This window comes from Homalodisca vitripennis, chromosome 4, assembly GCF_021130785.1.
Source record: "Homalodisca vitripennis isolate AUS2020 chromosome 4, UT_GWSS_2.1, whole genome shotgun sequence".
Lineage (NCBI taxonomy): Eukaryota > Metazoa > Arthropoda > Insecta > Hemiptera > Cicadellidae > Homalodisca > Homalodisca vitripennis.
Window position 1 is genome coordinate 124395744 of NC_060210.1, and position 23306 is coordinate 124419049.

At 34.8% G+C, this 23306-nt stretch overlaps 1 protein-coding gene across 9 annotated transcripts in view; it reads right to left on the reverse strand.

Annotated features, from left to right (window-relative positions):
- LOC124360103 (syntaxin-binding protein 5) overlaps positions 1-23306 on the reverse strand; it is a 698891-nt gene that overhangs the window by 158802 nt on the left and 516783 nt on the right. The window lies entirely within an intron of this gene.

A 23306-nucleotide genomic window follows, 5' to 3' on the forward strand; every position in this document is an offset into this window, starting at 1 on the left:
AATATGAGCATCATTCTATATCTTACTGTGTAAAAACATACCCAGGAAGCAAACATGATGTAACCAATCTGTGTAACAGATATAACAAAGATTACAGAATGACCTTGGTTTGTGTGTGCTCTGATAATTAACAAGACGCTCCTAATTAGCTGCAGCAATCATCAGAGTCATATACTCGACCTAAGTAACATGAGCAATCATTCTATATCTTACTGTGTAAAAAACATACCCAGGAAGCAAACATGATGTAACCAATCTGTGTAACAGATATAACAAAGATTACAGAATGACCTTGGTTTGTGTGTGCTCTGATAATTAACAAGACGCTCCTAATTAGCTGCAGCAATCATCAGAGTCATATACTCGACCTAAGTAAAATGAGCATCATTCTATATCTTACTGTGTAAAAACATACCCAGGAAGCAAACATGATGTAACCAATCTGTGTAACAGATATAACAAAGATTACAGAATTACCTTGGTTTGTGTGTGCTCTGATAATTAACAAGACGCTCCTAATTAGCTGCAGCAATCATCAGAGTTATATACTCGACCTAAGTAATATGAGCATCATTATATATCTTACTGTGTAAAAACATACCCAGGAAGCAAACATGATGTAACCAATCTGTGTAACAGATATAACAAAGATTACAGAATTACCTTGGTTTGTGTGTGCTCTGATAATTAACAAGACGCTCCTAATTAGCTGCAGCAATCATCAGAGTTATATACTCGACCTAAGTAATATGAGCATCATTATATATCTTACTGTGTAAAAACATACCCAGGAAGCAAACATGATGTAACCAATCTGTGTAACAGATATAGCAAAGATTACAGAATGACCTTGGTTTGTATGTGCTCTGATAATTAACAAGACGCTCCTAATTAGCTGCAGCAATCATCAGAGTCATATACTCGACCTAAGTAACATGAGCAGTATTCTATGCCTTACTGTTACTGTCTATACCCAGGAAGCAAACATGGTTCAACCCATCTGTGTAACAGACATGATTTAGATCCCTTTTATTATCCATCGAGATTGGAGCGCTACCGTGACCAGGGATTGAATTTAGCTAATATTTCCAGGGGTGTTTTTTTCCGAAGGACACCTGGCATTCCGTACTGATGGTTAAAGGAATTTGTGATCGGGTTTGTTGGTGGTTTATAATAAATTAATCTCAATTTTATTTCTAAGTGGACACAAACATATATGTTAACATTTTACCAGGGGTAAAATGTTACTTTTTTGAATGGGTAGTCCGAATATAGTTTTATTCGCATTGACGATCTTGTAAAAATAATACATTCACTTAACGTAGTTTAAATTTAAATATTTTATGGACTTATAACGGAACATAAGACATAAGGTGCAAAGCTTAAAGTTAATGATATGCCTTGTGTTGCAACTGTATACTTACATCATCAATTTTAATATTCCAGCTCAACAACGGTTTTCTAGCCATTGTACGGAGATTAAGAGAATAACATTACACATTTCTTATCACCTAAATAAACATATGGATTCATAAGTACACCAATTACACGAAATAGCTTGGTACCTTAATAGGACTGATTTGTCTGACCTGCTAAATGACAACATTATTGCTTACCCCATATAATAGAGGGTGCATCAATTCGTATTGTACGAATTTATTAAACACCAGAATGGAGTCCATATCACGAGTAACTAATAATTTCAATTAACTCAGAACTGATCACGCGAAAGCCAGTGTGCGTCGAACAATAGAACAGCAGCCTGTGACTGGAATACCGAATATCCGTAATTTGACAACCCTCAAGGCATGACTGAGACAGACCATTGCGTTACAAGGTATCAAAGGGAGAGTAAATGGGCTGCCATAACACAAGCTTGCGGGCAAGGCAGTTCCCAATTAGTACATCTACGTATTAGGCAGAAGTATTGTATATCAGCAGTTGCAATACAGCAATGTTTGAATTTTAGTGAAAACATCGGAATAGTTTTTTTGTAGGATAACACAATCTCTCACATATTTGATATGCGCTGGTTTATTAAATGCAGAGGTATAAATTGCATTACACAATCCATTAAACTTCAAAAAAACATTATGTAATAAAATCCAACTTTTGCACTTTTTTTTAAAATGTGTTAAATCGTTTCAAATTGTAAAATATTTTAGGATGGTGGCCAATATTAATTTATACTTTTTTCTCAAAGACAATATTTGATTGTAAAACTAAATTACATAGTTCTTGAACACAACCAACATAAGTATTAAATGATTTTTAAATGATTATTTTCGTTGTGTTTCCTTGTTTTACTTAAACATTCTATAATGCATTATTTTATTACGGTTGTAAATATATATGTGTACAATCGTTTCATTTAGAAACGCAATCCTTTTATCTATAAAAATATGAAAGATGGCAATAAAATAATAAATTATAGAATATGGAAGTGAGTAAGAGAGGATCAACACAATTGCAGGAAATCTAGCAATATGGATCCCTGGAATTACGCAAATATTCACATTGGTTGTTTGTTTCGCTAACGCAGTAGAAGTTGTTAAAATCCAATTAACACTATACGTTACCATTAAAAAGTACACGCCATTTTGGGATTAAATTAGTTTATTAAATAACTTGTCTACAAACGAATTCAATCCGCTGTCCACATTTACACATTTAACAACTAACTTGTTGGATTGGATTGATATCGTAAACATAGCCCAGAAGAAAAGAGAGTTTTGAAAGGGTGCAGAAAATAAAAGATACTTTAAAATCGAAGAGATGTACTTGTGCCATGTGATTCGGAGAAACGCAGTTTTTACGGGATGAGATAAAGGAATTCATGTGATAAATTCTATGCCCATAACCCTCCTCCGTACAGTGGCACACTGCCAATGTGAAACCCCGACCGAAGTTGATTTACCGTACTAGTCCACAGATCACATGAAACTTTAATAAGATCTGAGGAGAAAAGTTTAGTCGATGATTTGCTAGCAACGAAAAATCAAAAAGTAATTGAAATTAATAATATAATTTTATATTATTTCCGGTTTTACAAAAACTACAATAGTATTACGGTTTATTTTCTTAACGCATGTAAATCACTCAGGATTTCCAAAAAAATCCAAGTTTAAAAAAAAAATACAACAGCAAATTTCACGTATTCATTCAGTACCGTTATAAATAATTGTAACAAATTTCAACGAATTAGTGAAGTTTAGGAATTTATAATAATTAATTATTGTCACTATTTAAGAAACAAATGGGAAAATTAATTCAATTTATAACAACCTTCCTTACACGTTGTTTGCAGAGTGTGAGCGGTATCCGAGACAAAATGTATATTACGTTATGATAACGTTACGTTTTGATTACATCACACCACGTAGTCGTGTAATTGTAATTATTATTTGCCGAAAGAATAATTACTTAGTAAATACCTAATTTGGATAAACTTTAATAATTTTTGATGTCAATGTTTTTTATAACACTCAAAGTATTACACATTATTTGTAAGTGTAGTGAGTTTTCATTACGATACAAAAATTCACGCTGCATTTTTCCAAGGTAAGCTATGTTATCGGAATTGTCAATAAAATGTCGACACCCAAAGTATTACACACTATTTGTAATCATAGTGAGTTTTCATTACGATACAAAAATTCACGCTGCATTTTTCAAAGGTAAGCTATGCTATCGGAATTGTCAATAAAATGTCGACACCCAAAGTATTACATACTATTTGTAATCATAGTGAGTTTTCATTACGATACAAAAATTCACGCTGCATTTTTCAAAGGTAAGCTATGCTATCGGAATTGTCAATAAAATGTCAACACCCAAAGTATTACACACTATTTGTAATCATAGTGAGTTTTCATTACGATACAAAAATTCACGCTGCATTTTTCAAAGGTAAGCTATGCTATCGGGATTGTCAATAAAATGTCAACACCCAAAGTATTACACACTATTTGTAATCATAGTGAGTTTTCATTACGATACAAAAATTCACGCTGCATTTTTCCAAGGTAAGCTATGCTATCGGAATTGTCAATAAAATGTCCGATAAAGCGACAAGCGACACACGGCAATAATCCCGTCGCTAAAGATCAGACAATAGAAGTGTAATTGGATTTCCAGGGCTCTGGACCGATAACCGCAACTATGACGTTATAACGTGTTGTGGCAGTCTGTTTGTGGAGCGGAATTTCGCAAAACTCTACTCGTACAATATTTACTCCAGGCTTTATTATGAACAGTTACGCACATGAATCTAACTGAATAATTAATGCCATGCAAAATGGCATATGTTTGCCGTCAACTGTAACATATAAATTCAATGCCTATAAGAAAGTATTTATAACTTTTTTCTCCAGGCCGTCTGTTATATCTATATAAATTTCAACAGTATATTGTAATACTTTGATAACCTAGACTCATGTGTATTGTATTAGCCTCCAAACTCCAGATAATACAATCTGTGTTGTATACAACCTGATATACAGTATTTCTCGTATAAAAGATTAAATAAACCACATGTGAACAGTTGCTTATGCAACCTGATATACAGTATTTCTCGTATAAAAGATTAAATAAACCACATGTGAACAGTTGCTTATGCAACCTGATATACAGTATTTCTCGTATAAAAGATTAAATAAACCACATGTGAACAGTTGCTTATACAACCTGATATACAGTATTTCTCGTATAAAAGATTAAATAAACCACATGTGAACAGTTGCTTATGCAACCTGATATACAGTATTTCTCGTATAAAAGATTAAATAAACCACATGTGAACAGTTGCTTATGCAACCTGACATACAGTATTTCTCGTATAAAATATTATACCCCATGTGAAAATTTACCTATTCAACATGATATACAGTTTTTCTGGTATAAAAGATTATGCCACATGTGAACATGTACCTTCCATAGTGTTTAATTTCATTTAATTTTTCCCGTAAAGTTAACGAATTTGCGCAGAATTATTAAAGGTTACAAATAAAAATTTCTTTGAAACATTAGAAAAGAAGCAAAAGAGTTAAATTTGTTCCAAACCAGTATTATCATTACCTAAAACCTTGCACTCATGAAAAAATACTTTTAAACTTTGTATAGGAGGCTTAGAAATAGTTTTGTAAAAAGGGTTTGACTGAACTACACGTTTCTAGTGACTTTAAAATTGGCAAATAAATTCCGGTCTGTCAAGTCCTTCAATAATCCGTGTATTAGTTTTATTAGGAATGAATAAGTTCTGATATAAATACTTCACTTTTAAACATAATCTATATGTTGAGCAAAAAGAGTATACTCACTATTTCTTGTCCTAACTCATTAAAAATACTGTCAAATCCAAGCCTTACAAAACAAATGAAAATAATTCAAAGAATTGAAATTTTACCTAAGTCTAAATTACATGCTTGGAATTGCATATTTTGTTTGCAGTGAAGCGGTTTCTATTAATTACCATTAATATTTATTTCACGGTTTAATTCAAAATGAATGCGAGATGCTCACAACTTAGTTTTAACTCCTCTTTATAAAGTATGTTTGCCAAATAATACGGACCTGTTGAATAAAATGCACTTATTGGGATAAATTAGAAGTTTTACTTTAACAAAACACGTCACACCGCAAGGCTTATCAGCAAGGTACGTGAATATCTACAAGACATTCCTATCTCGCCACTAGAGATTTAAAGATAATTTGAGAGGAATCGTCTATCAGCTTATTCAAAAGACACGGAAATGTTGCTGGCCAAGTGTATTTCAATACATTAGACTTTATGATTCTCAATTACTGGTATAATATTCATTACGAATGATAACCAGACACTTACTGTGTTGTTTATACAAGGAACTACTCTTCAAATAATATACCTGTGTAGCACAATAACTGTCTGTATGAGAGAAAATACGAGATACGTTTAAGTGGTTCAAATATGTACAGAATGGACGAACTTTAGGCAACTACACATATTTAATCAATTATTTTTTTATGGTGTTTTGTTTCAAGAAGTTTGGGTTTTGACTGTGAAATGAAATTTAGAGAAGCAAACGAAGAGTTCGTTACGATATTAATGAAAAGCGCACCGCTCATTTATATGATGTTAATAAAATGATACGGAGCATGCATTTGGGATTTTACCACGAGTATGACGCATATTCCATTCGAGACTTCAAGGGATAAATGTATACTGAATCAAGCCCTTGTTATGTTAAAAATTAGAAAAATTAAAGAATACGATACATATTAAACAAAATAATATGTGTACAAACAGTTACGTCAAAGGGTTCATAAGCAAATTTAATTACTACTATAAAGAATATTTCCCAACCGTTGTTCAAATAGCGCTGATTTCAAGTAATCTAATAAAACTTAATAAATCCATTTAATTAAATTAAATAGTTTAAATAATTGATAAAATGGTGGGATTTAACTGATCCGGTGCAGTGTTCAGCCGAGCGATAAAAGTATTTGTACGCTGGAGTATAATTCCCCTAAATACACAAACAATGTGATGTGTTGTTAAGTACTTAAACACTCGCATTCACACCTTCCCCTCGCTGCTCTGACGTCATCACATCTGTTGCTCCACCGGATTATCCCACTTCAACTCCAATGAAACCAGAAACACTAACGTGGACTTAGTACGTTTTTCATTTAAGCCCAGAAACATTCTGTAAGGTTTCAACGGCAATTTAGCCAGTTTAAAACCATAATGTTTTCTCCTTTAATATATTTATTTTTTGTTTATGAGATAACTTTGCGTTCAATTAAATAGTCTTGATGTGAAAGGAAATGCAGTTATATACGTTTTAAATAATTTAACATCCCTTAAAATATGTAAATTAACATATCCTAATAAACATAGAACACAAGTATTTGAACACAGCAAGGAAAATTGTCCAGGCTCAATATCACTCAGGATATATCCTTTATCATAAAATCAAAATTTTATATTAAGCTTGATTAAGAACGGGATGAGAACATTAAAATCACCACACGACCGTAGTTACCGTCAAAGACTCAAATACATGAGAGAATGTACAATACCATCCGAAAAACATATATGTATAATCATTAAATTTGTATTTAACATACGACTCAAATCTCAGATATCACTTGGCACGTGAAAATGCTACCCATTACGCACAGGGCCTTTACCTTTTATCCACAAACTATTTTGTACCCCATTTTTGTATTTCTGCCACACGTGTGTTTCTAAATAACCAATCTAACATGGATTGGAAAACACGTCAAAATACTTTTAGCATTCATTAAATTTGGAATAATGGAAGGAAGCAATCGAAGACCACCACAGATACAATCAGGAGAAGAAGAGATATTACGATAGCCATTGGGATCGATGGCGAGTAGAAGTTCATGCAGCAAACCCGCGGAATCCTAGTTAGTCACGAGTTCTATAAACAGCTGAGTTGACAGGTCAAACTCATCAAGAACCCCGCGACAAGAGACCACCAAATCCCGCGCCAATGATTGAGTACGGTGACACGATTGTACTATTCACATCGCAGTCTGGATGGACGACGAGAGCCAATTGTTATGGTATAACAACGTAGCTTTGTATACCAATATAACTTAGTTTTGTATAACAATACGACCTAGGTTCCGAGCACTTCTCTCTAATACAGACATTGACCGTCAGTTGCGCTAGTTTAGCTTGGGGACAAGGAATTGGAGCGTTTCAAAAAGGTAAAAAAGTGATAAATCTTTCTCAGATAGTGTTATTTGACCCAAACGTCGTACAAGGATAAAAAGGTTTATTACTATCAGTCAACAAGACGAAAGACTGTGACTTCCTAGAACGTCTGTCCACCCATCTTAACCAACAGGAGGTTCACTTGTGGTTGGTGGTTGGTTTAAACAGCCAGAGGAAAATGCACTGAATGTGACAAATACCGATGTTTCACTTACATGGAGGTAACATCCCCAGGATCGGCATCATGTCCAGGAGCTTTTTTTTTTGTCCAGGAGCTAATCATCACTAAACGTAAATGTCGATATACTGGGATAGAAGGGCTTGTCGATGTGTCAATTTTATGCGAAGGATGATTGTTAGAATGGGTGAGACTTAGAGATACAAGGTTTTGCAAGCACGCGAGGGATATTGCCTCCCCTGTCCGCTTTAACTGAAGAAAGATAGAACGGGCGTGGAACTAGCTAGGTGGATGTAACATGGGATCTTGACTGATTTGGTCCCTACCGCTGACTAAGAAATATCATGGTATTTCTTGTTCGATGCTCCCTACCAATTCTGAATATCCTGTCACTCCATAAGCAGAGCTAAGATACTTTCAGACTAAGTGCAATGGTAGATTTCACAGGTTCTTGTTGCAACTGACCAACAGTAAGAACCTTCACGGTTCCGTGGCATTTCTGTACGATAACAACGGTAGAATCTGATACACCACCAACTCTGAATTAGATATGGAGAATTCACTTTTATCTAGTCCTGCATATTGTTGTTGGGGAAAGTTAATTGGAATCTGAACGAACCCTGACCCTAGATTCAAAGAAAAGTAGAGGCTATACCCATGTAGTTGAGAAAATGAGTTTCAGTTTCTCCCAAAATTCAACACTTTCAATTCGTGGAACTGTAAAATACTCTGGGCAAACAACTGTGTACACAGTTATTTTCTATCACGTGAGGACATTCTTGACCCTAAGCAATCCACGAATGTACCATGGTGTTATTTTACCCAACTTTAGTACACTTCAAAAATAAAAATACTAAAATGTTTATTTGTTAATGAAACTATAGTTGAGGTCATGGGATACTTGTTAGTTGATCAAATCAAAACTATTGTCTGATTACCAATCAGACTGACCCGATTATATAATCTAACCTTGAAATAATTAAGTAATTTAATTGCACCCACAATATAGTGCAAAGTAATTAAGAAAATTAGATACGTGAGTCCAAGTGGAAAGAAGCAAAATTGATATAGCTTGGTCAATACTGAACTAGGAATATTTACTAGATCCAATCTGACTTATATGGTCAATTATCACAAAATTAAATTAGATATGCAGAATTTGATTGGGAATGGAATGAAAAGTCATCACTATGATCGTAGAATCAAATGCAAAAGAGAAATAAACAACATCGCATGAGGGAAAAAATAATATTTCGGCAGAGAAAGGGGTTAATACGCACAGTAAAATACCAAATGTGACAAGAATAAACAACAACTCTCATAGCAGGAGAGACAAACAAATGATTGTGTAGAAGTTTTGATAAATAATGAAGTGAATCAGAATCAGCTGTTTCATTTCCAAAACTACTGCAGAAACATTGGTTTCCATCACAAAGAAGAAAGAACACTGGGAGCAAAGTTGATGAAAGCAAACTCGACACTGCAAACTTACTTGTTGTGGCGTCGGAATATGCTCCGCCATATTTCTCTCCGTGCTCGTTGTTATTATCATACTTGATGTCTCGGAAACAAATCGTTGTCCAACGCTCCGTGTTTGTGTTACAGCATTCTGCTTACCTGGTCCATAACGGGTATGTCACTTTACGTGTATCGTTTTAATCTACATTAATATATAGAAATCTAACGTTATCTCTCTCACTCTCTCTCTCTCTCTCTCTCTCTCTCTCTCTCTCTCTCTCTCTCTCTCTCTCTCTCTCTCTCTCTCTCTCTCTGCGCGCGCGCGTGTGTTTTATTCAATCACGTAAAAACTACTAAACTTATTGTACTGAAACTTTACATGGACAATTCTTAGGGTTCCTGGTTAACACCTAAGCCTATTCCTACTTCGAAAATCCCTCCAAGCTACACTCAGCTACTCTCTAAAGTTGCATACAATCCCATCTCGGTCTCTAAAGTTGCGTAATATTAATTGAAAGAGCCTGTTAAATGTAATCAACTGTTCTGTGTAAACATTGTTTTATGATAGCACAACTGTATTTAATTGCAGTAACCACTAATTTGTTTACCTTTATAGTCTTAAAAGCATATAGTACGCTTGATAGTAATAACATTTCTCATTTCAACATTTTCTGCAACCATTGTTGAGCATAAAGGAAGAGAATATTCAGATTAAAGTATATTCAGAAATATATTCTTATATATTCAGAAATAAAAAGTATGAATAAAAATTTACATTACATTTAGCAAATATTAAGTATGGAATGATAGGTCAGTACTGTACTTCAAAAATCAATGATAAAGTTATTATATAACTTTTAATGTAAATTTGAAAATTTTTGTAAATCCCACGTTAGTTGTCTTTTTACAGGAGTAGGTTACTTAGAACTGCTTATACAGCAACAGACAACTGATACCTCTCAACTGGGACATGTTTGGTGCTCCTGGCTTGTGCAAGCGTATCTTTAAAATAGCCGTGCTCGCTTATGCGTTGACGGATTTCGTTGGAAAAAGTGCCGTAGAAATTGTCATACAAATTTAAAAATAGTTGGTTTCTTGTAACATTTCAATAACCTATTTAAAACAGCTGATGCCTATAAAAGACAAAATCTTAGTTGCTCCCCGGCTTGTGCAAGCATACTTATAAAGTAATCGTGCTCGCTTATGCGTTCACGGATTTATTTGAAAAGGTACCGTTGGAATTAGTAGGAAAATGACTAAATATTTGGTATCATATACATATATTTTATAACTATACCGATATTTTGTTACTTTATTTTAAATATTTTTAACAAACGGCATTTTGAAATAGGTGAAAGGATTTTGTTAATACTTTATTTTTTAAAAGGTCTACCAAAGGTTCAAAGGTTAATACAATTTTCAAGTTTCATAATTTTATCTTAACTGGTTTAAAAGATATAATTTTTTATAAAAGACGAGGATAAACGTATGCAGTGGAGCCCCATGTTTACGAAATTAGCAGTAAGCAGGGTTAGCAAACAAGATAACACGAAAAACGTAATAATTATTGTGCTAAGTAATTTGAAAGGGCTGTCTACCTCCCACTTCAATTAAAAACAGGCATGTTTTGAGATTACTATGTGCTCAACTAATTAACTTAACCTCGTATTCGAAATATTGAGGTATTCTATATTTCACTAACGTTTTGGGTTTTAATAATAATGTTAAAATGTACTAACTATGGAAAATATATGTAATTAAAAATTACATTTTAGGGATTTAAGAAGATACTTTATATTAGAAAACTTTTTTCAACCGACTAGCAGTAAAAGTACGTTTCAAAATATATGTTAACAAATGCTGAAATGCTTAGTTTCCATTTAAAATTGATTTACTGTACTAATCATAGTTAGTATGCTAGAACTAGATCTGCTTGCTCGAGGATCGTATTGATACATGCTGTAGAATGCTTTCAAGTCCATGACTTGTGTTTCTACAAGTTCAAGTCATGACCGGAAGAAAATGAAGTACATTGCACGAAGTAGTCTAAACAGAAACCTCACGCAAGAATGGAACCGTAAGTATAAGCGTTGTGCAGTGTAAGGATCTCAATACAATCAAAGCTTTCAGCGCTATTTCCTAACATAACACTGTTCTTTGTCTGTACAAAAACAAATCATTATTAAAATCAAGAAGGTAATAGCTGACGTGACTGATCCCTGGGGCACGCCCATCGTAACTGGTAACCAACAAGAGAACTATATAAACAATATAACGCAGAATCTCAATACTGGCAGCCTCAGTTTTTAACTATAAAATGATATACTAGATAAAATATTTTCTAAAATCAGTACACCTATTTTGGTCAAAATTAACTATGAAAAAAATCATCATGTTAAGGTATTTTTATTAATTTGTAAGTTTAATATGATTTAAAACAATCAGGTGATCTCAATATTAGGTAGTTGCTCCGGAGACTTAACACGATTCTTCTATTCCTCCACCGGACTTGAGATATGCATTCCTACAACTTGTAATTTATGTTCGTTGTTTTTTTTTAATTACTGCAATTGAATTTAATTCTTTTTATTATGTATGTTTCTAGTATATCCAGCTCTTCATATACTAGGAACTGCATAGATTATTTACCTCTGAAATATAAACGCCTAAAAGACTTATACTAAAACATAATTTGAAAAATGTTCCATAAATCTCAAGTTAAATATTCAATGACTGTGTTGATGCGCGTTGACGCAGGTTTGCAGTATTATTTTTTTCCAACTACTGAAGCGCGTTTTCTTGCCTTCCTCTTTAATATAATCAGTGTAGAATAAACAATAACTTTTCCATCGCTCTTTCTGACTTGAACACCACAAAAACCACATACATTCAGTATTTTAAAATTTTTCATAAAATATACGTAATATAATACTGTTGGTCGCACTTAAACTTTGTAGACGTAATTTTTTGCAAGATTCGTGATTGGTAGTAAAAACGCCACACAAACTCATGGTTTATGCTCCACTGAGTGAGCTGGACTAAGTATTCATAGTCAATAAGAAAATATATACAGCCCAACCTGCCGATTACTGTAAGGTACGATCAAGTAAGTTAATGCAGGAAAGTGTTAAGTACAGAACAAACTGTCGCTGAACTGAGCTCGGGAGATTAACAGCATAAACAAGCGTACAAACTTGGCGGGTAGTTTTGCACTCGGGGCGTGTCGGGGGGTTGAATCGCATAATTACACAATATTCACGTATGCCATCAATCAAATAAGTTACTGCAGGGAAGTGTGAAGAGAACAAACTGTCGCTGATCTGAACTCGGGAGATTAACGACATCAACAAGCGTACAAATTTGGCGGGAGGTTCTCCACTCGGGGCTTGTCGGGGGGTTGAATCACTGTAATTACACAATATTCATGTATGACATCAATCAAACAAGTTACTGCAGGGAAGTGTGAAGAGAACAAACTGTCTCTGATCTGAACTCGGGAGATTAACGACATCAACAAGCGTACAAACTTGGCGGGAAGTTTTGCACTCGAGGCTTATCGGTTGGTTGAATCGCAGTAATTACACAATATTCGCGTATGAAGTCAACTCTGGCACAAGTTCGCACCTAAAAGACTTCGCAATAAACTTTGTAATTTTTATTAACCAAGATTAATGAAAACTATCAAGCACATTTTACCATACATATTTGAAATATTTATTCGAGACATGTCAAGTACTGGATATATTTCATAATTTTGACAAAAAAATATACGCATGTTTGCGCTGTTAAGGTATGTTATAATAGTAGCAAGCTGTACTATTCCAGAAAGAAACACTGTAAAGGAATGTTCAGTGCGTTTTGTCTATATTGGAGATACTTTTTTCGGTTATCAATAGGGTTTCAAAGGATTTTGGCAATTCTTCGATATACAATGTACCATATATATATATATATATATATATATATATCATATATATATATATATATATATATATATATATATATATATATATATATATATGATTTGGATCCCTCGTTTTAACCCGACAGGTTTTTAGGTTTAATATAGTTTAATATAAATACCTTTTACTAGCCCTAGTTACGCGTCAGTTTATTCTCACAACTCGCAATAAATTGGTGCATAAATAATGGTTGAAGCCTTTCAAACTACTTGTACATTTGATTTTTACTACTAATATTTTTTAAAGTCTGGAGCTTTTAACAATTTGTAATAAAATAAGGACAGTAATACCAGCCGTCGACAGCAAAGTTACTTACTGTAATTAAAAATTATTTACTCATTAGTTCAAAAGTGTCAAACACAATAACAAATTTTGAAAAGAGCAGATCACGATATAACAGTCACTCGTTTCCAGTTGATTGTAAGCTTTAATCCTCTGTATTTGGAACGGATAGATCGCGCGATACCTGACACTAATGTAGTTATAACAGTCGTTTTAACTTTCAAAGAGATATCTAGGTACAGGCGTAAACAACAAAATTTACTATCCTAACGAAGTTATTTCATTCAGGATCAATTTAGTTTTATACAATGAAAAATTTTAATCCGGTAGGAAATAATCTTTAAGTGGTATTGTTATAAGTAAGTTTCCATAAACCCGAAATGAATGTTTTTAGTTGTGGTTACCAGGGACAAAAACGTTTCGCGTACTATATTGTTTTGTCACGTATTAAACATATTTATCCACTATCGCAAACACTAGAATCCTTGCGTGTGTAACTAAAAGCAGTTACCAAATGTAATAAAAATAGCCTACTATATTAAACTTTGTACCAGGTTTTTACGGATAAAGAAATAAGAAAGTGTTATATTCGTTAATCTACGAGTCCACAATCAATATATGAGAAAAGCGTCCTACGCCACACAATAGTTACTCAATGTTAGTGTGTTTGTAGTACTGGTAGTTGTATTTTTTTCTTGCGTGCAGTAATTAAAATATATTTTTGGGATAATGCTAAATAAAATTTAAAAAAAATTCTAAATAAACAAGCTCTGCAAATTACATGAAACATATAATTGCAAAATAAGTTAATATTTTTCGATGGTTACAAGGTAATTCCACCTTTACCTGTCCAGATAAAACGGACTGAGCACAAAGGTCTGACTGATAGCGATGTCAAGGACAGAACAAATGACTCAGTCGGTCGGTCCGGGCCAATCAGAGAGAGATATGAGCGTTATACACGAGGCACGGGAACAACGGCACGCAGTCATTTGTAACAGAATTCGGGGAGTTCTGGGAGACGGGACCGGGAATGGCTCATCAATCTCTCACTAAACATTTCTTTCAAGTGGAATTTCCAAGTAAATCTTATCTGATCGATTTCGTGGCTACGATTGACTGGCTTTCAGTACCTCACATCGATACTGTTGGCCCATTTATAAAGCTGAACTAAGGATTGTGTAATGGTGAAAAAAAATATCATTCATCTACTCATCCATTGAAATGAGAATCTATGCCACATACATGATATATGAGAATCTAGTTTCCACCAGATATGACCACAGTTATGCATTGGAGATGTTGGTACATTCATAAAATCGAACTTATAATTGTATAACGAAGAAAACAGTCTATAAAAATATCATTCATCAACTCATTCATTGAAATGAGAATCTATGCCACATACATGATATATGAGAATCTAGTTTCCACCAGTTATGACCACAGTTATGCATTGGAGATGTTGGTACATTCATAAAATTGAACTGAGAATTGTATAACGAAGAAAACCGTCTATAAAAATATCATTTATCTACTCATTCATTGAAATGAGAATCTATGCCACATACATGATATATGAGAATCTAGTTTCCACCAGTTATGACCAAAGTTATGCATTGGAGATGTTGGTACATTCATAAAATCGAACTGAGAATTGTATAATGAAGAAAACAGTCTATAAAAATATCATTAATCTACTCATTCATTGTAATGAGAATCTATACCTCATACATGATACATGAATCTAGTTCCCACCAATTATGACCACAGTTATGCATTTGAGATGTTGGTCCATTTATGAAATTGAACTGAGAACTGTATAATGGAGAAGACAATCTATAAAAGTTTCATTCTTCCACTCATTCATTGTCATGGTAATGTATGGCACGTGGTATATAGGAATCTAATTACTGGGAATTATGACACAGTTAGGCTTTGGATAAGTTGGTCCAGTTATAAAACTGAACTGAGAATTATATAATGGAGAAAAAATCTATACAATTTTCATTCTTCCACTCATTTATTATCATGAGAATTTATATGTGGGATAAAGAATATAGTTGCCACCAGTTATCACACAATAAGGCATGGTATAAAGTATAAAGTAAATGTTGATATAAAAATCAAAATAACATGTATTAATTACGATTGTTTGCTTTTTTGTTTTTTTTGTACTCATCACTACTACTTACAAGTAAAATGAACGAATATTTTCAATTTTAAGCAAATAATGTTAAGCCGATTGTTAGATGGGGGAATTAAAAATTTTAAACTAAGTGTATCTGTTAAGAAATTCATTCCAAAAAACAGAACACGTTTTAAACTTTAATATTAAATCCTCTTAGCAACAAAAATTCCGGTAACACATAAATTAACTAGACGGATTATAAAATTTAAAAAAATAGAATTTGAACTGGTCGGACTAATGTTTTGTACTAAAAATAATACGGATTAAGACCAGTATATTTACAAAATTACGCTTTTTAACTAAAAGCCAAGATAAGATTTTGATGACCTGAGATTTGGAAGCGTGGAAACTTGGCAGGCGGAAAAATACTACTGTTGAATAAAATATTGTATTGAAAATTTTTTTAAAGGTCTCGAAAGACGATTACAAAATATTTTCCATATTAACCACAGTAAATAGTTTATAGCTTTGTTAATTTTAATGAACTAGCTATTAAAAATATTAGTAACAACCAAAATCCGCAGATTTAACTATACAAGTTATACCCGAATAGTTTTGACATTAACGAATGTTGGATACTGTAATAAAGACGGTGTATCCGACTGTTTTAAAGCACACATGTTTCAGACAACAACATAATCTATGACTTCTAGCAATCAATCACTCGAGGGGCTGGAAAAATTTCATTTCTGTCTGCCACTCTGTGTGTTTGTCCATCTGTCTAGCCGGCTGTTCGCGTGATGTCTAGAAAACGAACCTCTACAGCATAACATAGATTTCGATGATGGCGCATGTCACTCCGTGGGATTTGGCTGGAAGATACGGTAGTGTATTTTTTGTATATTGGCCTTGTGAGAAATCATATGAACGGGGAAATAATCAAGGTAAAAACTCACAGTATAAGTGATATGGTGTGATAAGAGATAAATTATTTCTGAGTAAACAAAAGTGTTCCTTGACTCATGCATACCAAACAAATCTTAGTTGTATTAATATGTAATTATTTATAGCACTAATTTGGGACAGTGTTACTCCGGAATCATAATATCACTTACACATTAAAACTTTAAGGACCTTATTTACACACCATATTTGTCAATTGTATATCATATATACGGGGATTGTAATAAAAAAACACACTTTAAAAATAAATAAATATTTACATTGGTCTCTACTCAGACGATTAAATTTTAAGTTCATTACACGGCATCAAAAAGTCAAAATGAAATGAAAGTTTAAGAGTTTATTACATTTAAACGTGCCTAGCAGTGGTGTATAAGATCGCAGGTCTAGTATGCTGTACGAGTTGTAAACTTAATTGTGGGGAATCCATATTTTTTACTTACGAACAGATGGCATAATGCAGACCATGGGCTCATCCATTTGTTCCCTGGAACATACAGCAAGGGATTAATTAACAATACGAACCATGCGACAGAACAATGCTATCAGAACTGGGAGAAACAAAGAGGAATACAATGTTATTACGTGATGATGTATATTTTAAAAGTTTTCACATACATTTTTAACGTTTGTGAAAACAATAAAGTTGATTTTTTTTATACAAAAACATTTTATGAAACATATTTTTAATCTACATCACTTTGTCAAGCTCTCCTATCGATGTTAAAACAGAATATAAATTAATCAATCAACAATATTGTCGCATTTCATCTTCTAGCGATTCAGGTCACCGCTGCCATTTCCAAATAAAATATACATACAGTTTTTTGCTGTACATTTTGTTCCATACCAAACAATTTTTCTATGAGACCATCGTTATTACAAACATTAACTGTATACATTTCAAGTATAACAATTTAATACTTAATTAATTAAAGTACTTAATGGAAGTTAATTATAGAAATATTTGCAATATGAAACGAAATTAAAGTTAAGTGTATAAATGCGCTACGATCTCATATATTTAAAAATGTATTTAATTAAATGTCCCTCACAAATGGATTTTTAATTTGTAAAAAAGCCAAACTCAAAATTAGAAAAATTGAACATCTAAAACTTTTCGGAGCGTGCAAAAAAATGAGGGTAATTATAAATATTATTTATCCCATTAAATTAACTATCAAATGTAATGAAATAAATAAATAAAGAACGCTTTACTTTAGTGAGTAATAAGTAATGAAAGGGTGGCTTTTGATAAAGAACATGGTGCAGACGTAAGTCATCTCATCCGAAGTCAAAACTCAAGCATCCATCATCGGGAAGTAGATTTTTTAAGTTTATAACACTTGATTACTAAAACTCAACTGTTACCATGCAGTTATTCTCAAATCACTAGAAGTTTACTTTTGGTACTAAACTAACTATTTATATTTTTCATGGTGCGTCATATATTTGTTAAAGTATTAATATCGAATTATTAAGTTAAAGAGAGATTTGCTAAGAATAAAGAATTCAGTAAACCATTTGATTAAAAGCGATTCCGGCTAAAAATATAAACAAATCTTCATAATTTGTTTTATTGAGTATGTTAGTTGTGAAATTTTGAAAGTTGGAGCAGAAATTCATTCATAACTATTTGTTTATGGTATGTAGTGCAATTGAAATTGAAATTAAGGTTGTACCACTATTCTAATAATGGATGTAACTTAGCGAAGTCACATTTTAGATTAATGCCCGTGCAATAAAAAAAAATCTTTTGTCACTTATTTACACCTCCCTCCTCCCAAGAACGGTCCCACAGTGCTTGTACCAGTAATACAATAGATTTATTGGTAATTTACTTGTAATGCGAATTTCAGACTTGTAATTTTATTCGGCATATTGTACATGAGAGGGTAAAATACAATTGAAACTACTTAGCTTGACACCATCCAATTAAGTTCCTATCTGATTTTGTATAGACGCTTGTTAAAAAATGTTGAGTGATCTGCAAAGTGACGCGGCGAGAGGACACAAGAAAATGTATGCAATTCGTAACTACGTATGTTTTCAACAAAATATTTTTATTTCTGATTTATACTATGATTAGTATTACAGAGACTGTGCAACGTGGATGCCCGCTTAAATCGTACCAGGTGAAGTATGTTTATTACTAAGGGTTAATAACATTAAATTACAACGTTCATTGAGCAGTCGTGTAGATGCTAAACTTGTACCAAAGTTTATGTCATACGTGAATATTGTGTAATTACTGCGATTCTACCGCTCGATAAGCACCGAGTTCAGAACCACCCGCCAAGTTTGTACGCTTGTTGATGTCGTTAATCTCCCGAGTTCAGTTCAGCAACAGTTTGTTCTCCATTAGAATTTTCCCTAGATCAACTTACTAGATTGTGCCAGGGTTGATGTCATACGTGAATATTGTGTAATTACTGCGATTCTACCGCTCGATAAGCACCGAGTTCAGAAACTCCCGCCAAGTTTGTACGCTTGTTGATGTCGTTAATCTCCCGAGTTCAGTTCAGCAACAGTTTGTTCTCCATTAGAATTTTCCCTGGATCAACTTACTAGATTGTGCCAGGGTTTATGTCATACGTGAATATTGTGTAATTACTGCGATTCTACCGCTCGATAAGCACCGAGTTCAGAACCACCCGCCAAGTTTGTACGCTTGTTGATGTCGTTAATCTCCCGAGTTCAGTTCAGCAACAGTTTGTTCTCCATTAGAATTTTCCCTGGATCAACTTACTAGATTGTGCCAGGGTTGATGTCATACGTGAATATTGTGTAATTATTGCGATTCAACCACTCGATAAGCCCCAACTTCAGAAACTCCCGCCAAGTTTGTTCGCTTGTTGATGTCGTTAATCTCCCGAGTTCAGTTCAGCAACAGTTTGTTCTCCATTAGAATTTTCCCTGGATCAACTTACTAGATTGTGCCAGGGTTGATGTCATACGTAAATATTGTGTAATTACTGCGATTCAACCACTCGATAAGCCCCAACTTCAGAAACTCCCGCCAAGTTTGTTCGCTTGTTGATGTCGTTAATCTCCCGAGTTTAGTTCAGCAACAGTTTGTTCTCCATTAGAATTTTCCCTGGATCAACTTACTAGATTGTGCCAGGGTTGATGTCATACGTGAATATTGTGTAATTACTGCGATTCAACCACTCGATAAGCCCCAACTTCAGAAACTCCCGCCAAGTTTGTTCGCTTGTTGATGTCGTTAATCTCCCGAGTTTAGTTCAGCAACAGTTTGTTCTCCATTAGAATTTTCCCTGGATCAACTTACTAGATTGTGCCAGGGTTGATGTCATACGTGAATATTGTGTAATTACTGCGATTCAACCACTCGATAAGCCCCAACTTCAGAAACTCCCGCCAAGTTTGTTCGCTTGTTGATGTCGTTAATCTCCCGAGTTCAGTTCAGCAACAGTTTGTTCTCCATTAGAATTTTCCCTGGATCAACTTACTAGATTGTGCCAGGGTTGATGTCATACGTGAATATTGTGTAATTACTGCGATTCTACCGCTCGATAAGCACCGAGTTCAGAAACTCCCGCCAAGTTTGTACGCTTGTTGATGTCGTTAATCTCCCGAGTTCAGTTCAGCAACAGTTTGTTCTCCATTAGAATTTTCCCTGGATCAACTTACTAGATTGTGCCAGGGTTTATGTCATACGTGAATATTGTGTAATTACTGCGATTCTACCGCTCGATAAGCACCGAGTTCAGAACCACCCGCCAAGTTTGTACGCTTGTTGATGTCGTTAATCTCCCGAGTTCAGTTCAGCAACAGTTTGTTCTCCATTAGAATTTTCCCAGGATCAACTTACTAGATTGTGCCAGGGTTGATGTCATACGTAAATATTGTGTAATTACTGCGATTCAACCACTCGATAAGCCCCAACTTCAGAAACTCCCGCCAAGTTTGTTCGCTTGTTGATGTCGTTAATCTCCCGAGTTTAGTTCAGCAACAGTTTGTTCTCCATTAGAATTTTCCCTGGATCAACTTACTAGATTGTGCCAGGGTTGATGTCATACGTGAATATTGTGTAATTACTGCGATTCTACCGCTCGATAAGCACCGAGTTCAGAAACTCCCGCCAAGTTTGTACGCTTGTTGATGTCGTTAATCTCCCGAGTTCAGTTCAGCAACAGTTTGTTCTCCATTAGAATTTTCCCTGGATCAACTTACTAGATTGTGCCAGGGTTTATGTCATACGTGAATATTGTGTAATTACTGCGATTCTACCGCTCGATAAGCACCGAGTTCAGAACCACCCGCCAAGTTTGTACGCTTGTTGATGTCGTTAATCTCCCGAGTTCAGTTCAGCAACAGTTTGTTCTCCATTAGAATTTTCCCTGGATCAACTTACTAGATTGTGCCAGGGTTGATGTCATACGTGAATATTGTGTAATTATTGCGATTCAACCACTCGATAAGCCCCAACTTCAGAAACTCCCGCCAAGTTTGTTCGCTTGTTGATGTCGTTAATCTCCCGAGTTCAGTTCAGCAACAGTTTGTTCTCCATTAGAATTTTCCCTGGATCAACTTACTAGATTGTGCCAGGGTTGATGTCATACGTAAATATTGTGTAATTACTGCGATTCAACCACTCGATAAGCCCCAACTTCAGAAACTCCCGCCAAGTTTGTTCGCTTGTTGATGTCGTTAATCTCCCGAGTTTAGTTCAGCAACAGTTTGTTCTCCATTAGAATTTTCCCTGGATCAACTTACTAGATTGTGCCAGGGTTGATGTCATACGTGAATATTGTGTAATTACTGCGATTCAACCACTCGATAAGCCCCAACTTCAGAAACTCCCGCCAAGTTTGTTCGCTTGTTGATGTCGTTAATCTCCCGAGTTTAGTTCAGCAACAGTTTGTTCTCCATTAGAATTTTCCCTGGATCAACTTACTAGATTGTGCCAGGGTTGATGTCATACGTGAATATTGTGTAATTACTGCGATTCTACCGCTCGATAAGCACCGAGTTCAGAAACTCCCGCCAAGTTTGTACGCTTGTTGATGTCGTTAATCTCCCGAGTTCAGTTCAGCAACAGTTTGTTCTCCATTAGAATTTTCCCTGGATCAACTTACTAGATTGTGCCAGGGTTTATGTCATACGTGAATATTGTGTAATTACTGCGATTCTACCGCTCGATAAGCACCGAGTTCAGAACCACCCGCCAAGTTTGTACGCTTGTTGATGTCGTTAATCTCCCGAGTTCAGTTCAGCAACAGTTTGTTCTCCATTAGAATTTTCCCTGGATCAACTTACTAGATTGTGCCAGGGTTGATGTCATACGTGAATATTGTGTAATTATTGCGATTCAACCACTCGATAAGCCCCAACTTCAGAAACTCCCGCCAAGTTTGTTCGCTTGTTGATGTCGTTAATCTCCCGAGTTCAGTTCAGCAACAGTTTGTTCTCCATTAGAATTTTCCCTGGATCAACTTACTAGATTGTGCCAGGGTTGATGTCATACGTAAATATTGTGTAATTACTGCGATTGAACCACTCGATAAGCCCCAACTTCAGAAACTCCCGCCAAGTTTGTTCGCTTGTTGATGTCGTTAATCTCCCGAGTTTAGTTCAGCAACAGTTTGTTCTCCATTAGAATTTTCCCTGGATCAACTTACTAGATTGTGCCAGGGTTGATGTCATACGTGAATATTGTGTAATTACTGCGATTCAACCACTCGATAAGCCCCAACTTCAGAAACTCCCGCCAAGTTTGTTCGCTTGTTGATGTCGTTAATCTCCCGAGTTTAGTTCAGCAACAGTTTGTTCTCCATTAGAATTTTCCCTGGATCAACTTACTAGATTGTGCCAGGGTTGATGTCATACGTGAATATTGTGTAATTACTGCGATTCAACCACTCGATAAGCCCCAACTTCAGAAACTCCCGCCAAGTTTGTTCGCTTGTTGATGTCGTTAATCTCCCGAGTTCAGTTCAGCAACAGTTTGTTCTCCATTAGAATTTTCCCTGGATCAACTTACTAGATTGTGCCAGGGTTGATGTCATACGTGAATATTGTGTAATTACTGCGATTCTACCGCTCGATAAGCACCGAGTTCAGAAACTCCCGCCAAGTTTGTACGCTTGTTGATGTCGTTAATCTCCCGAGTTCAGTTCAGCAACAGTTTGTTCTCCATTAGAATTTTTCCCTGGATCAACTTACTAGATTGTGCCAGGGTTTATGTCATACGTGAATATTGTGTAATTACTGCGATTCTACCGCTCGATAAGCACCGAGTTCAGAACCACCCGCCAAGTTTGTACGCTTGTTGATGTCGTTAATCTCCCGAGTTCAGTTCAGCAACAGTTTGTTCTCCATTAGAATTTTCCCTGGATCAACTTACTAGATTGTGCCAGGGTTGATGTCATACGTAAATATTGTGTAATTACTGCGATTCAACCACTCGATAAGCCCCAACTTCAGAAACTCCCGCCAAGTTTGTTCGCTTGTTGATGTCGTTAATCTCCCGAGTTTAGTTCAGCAACAGTTTGTTCTCCATTAGAATTTTCCCTGGATCAACTTACTAGATTGTGCCAGGGTTGATGTCATACGTGAATATTGTGTAATTACTGCGATTTA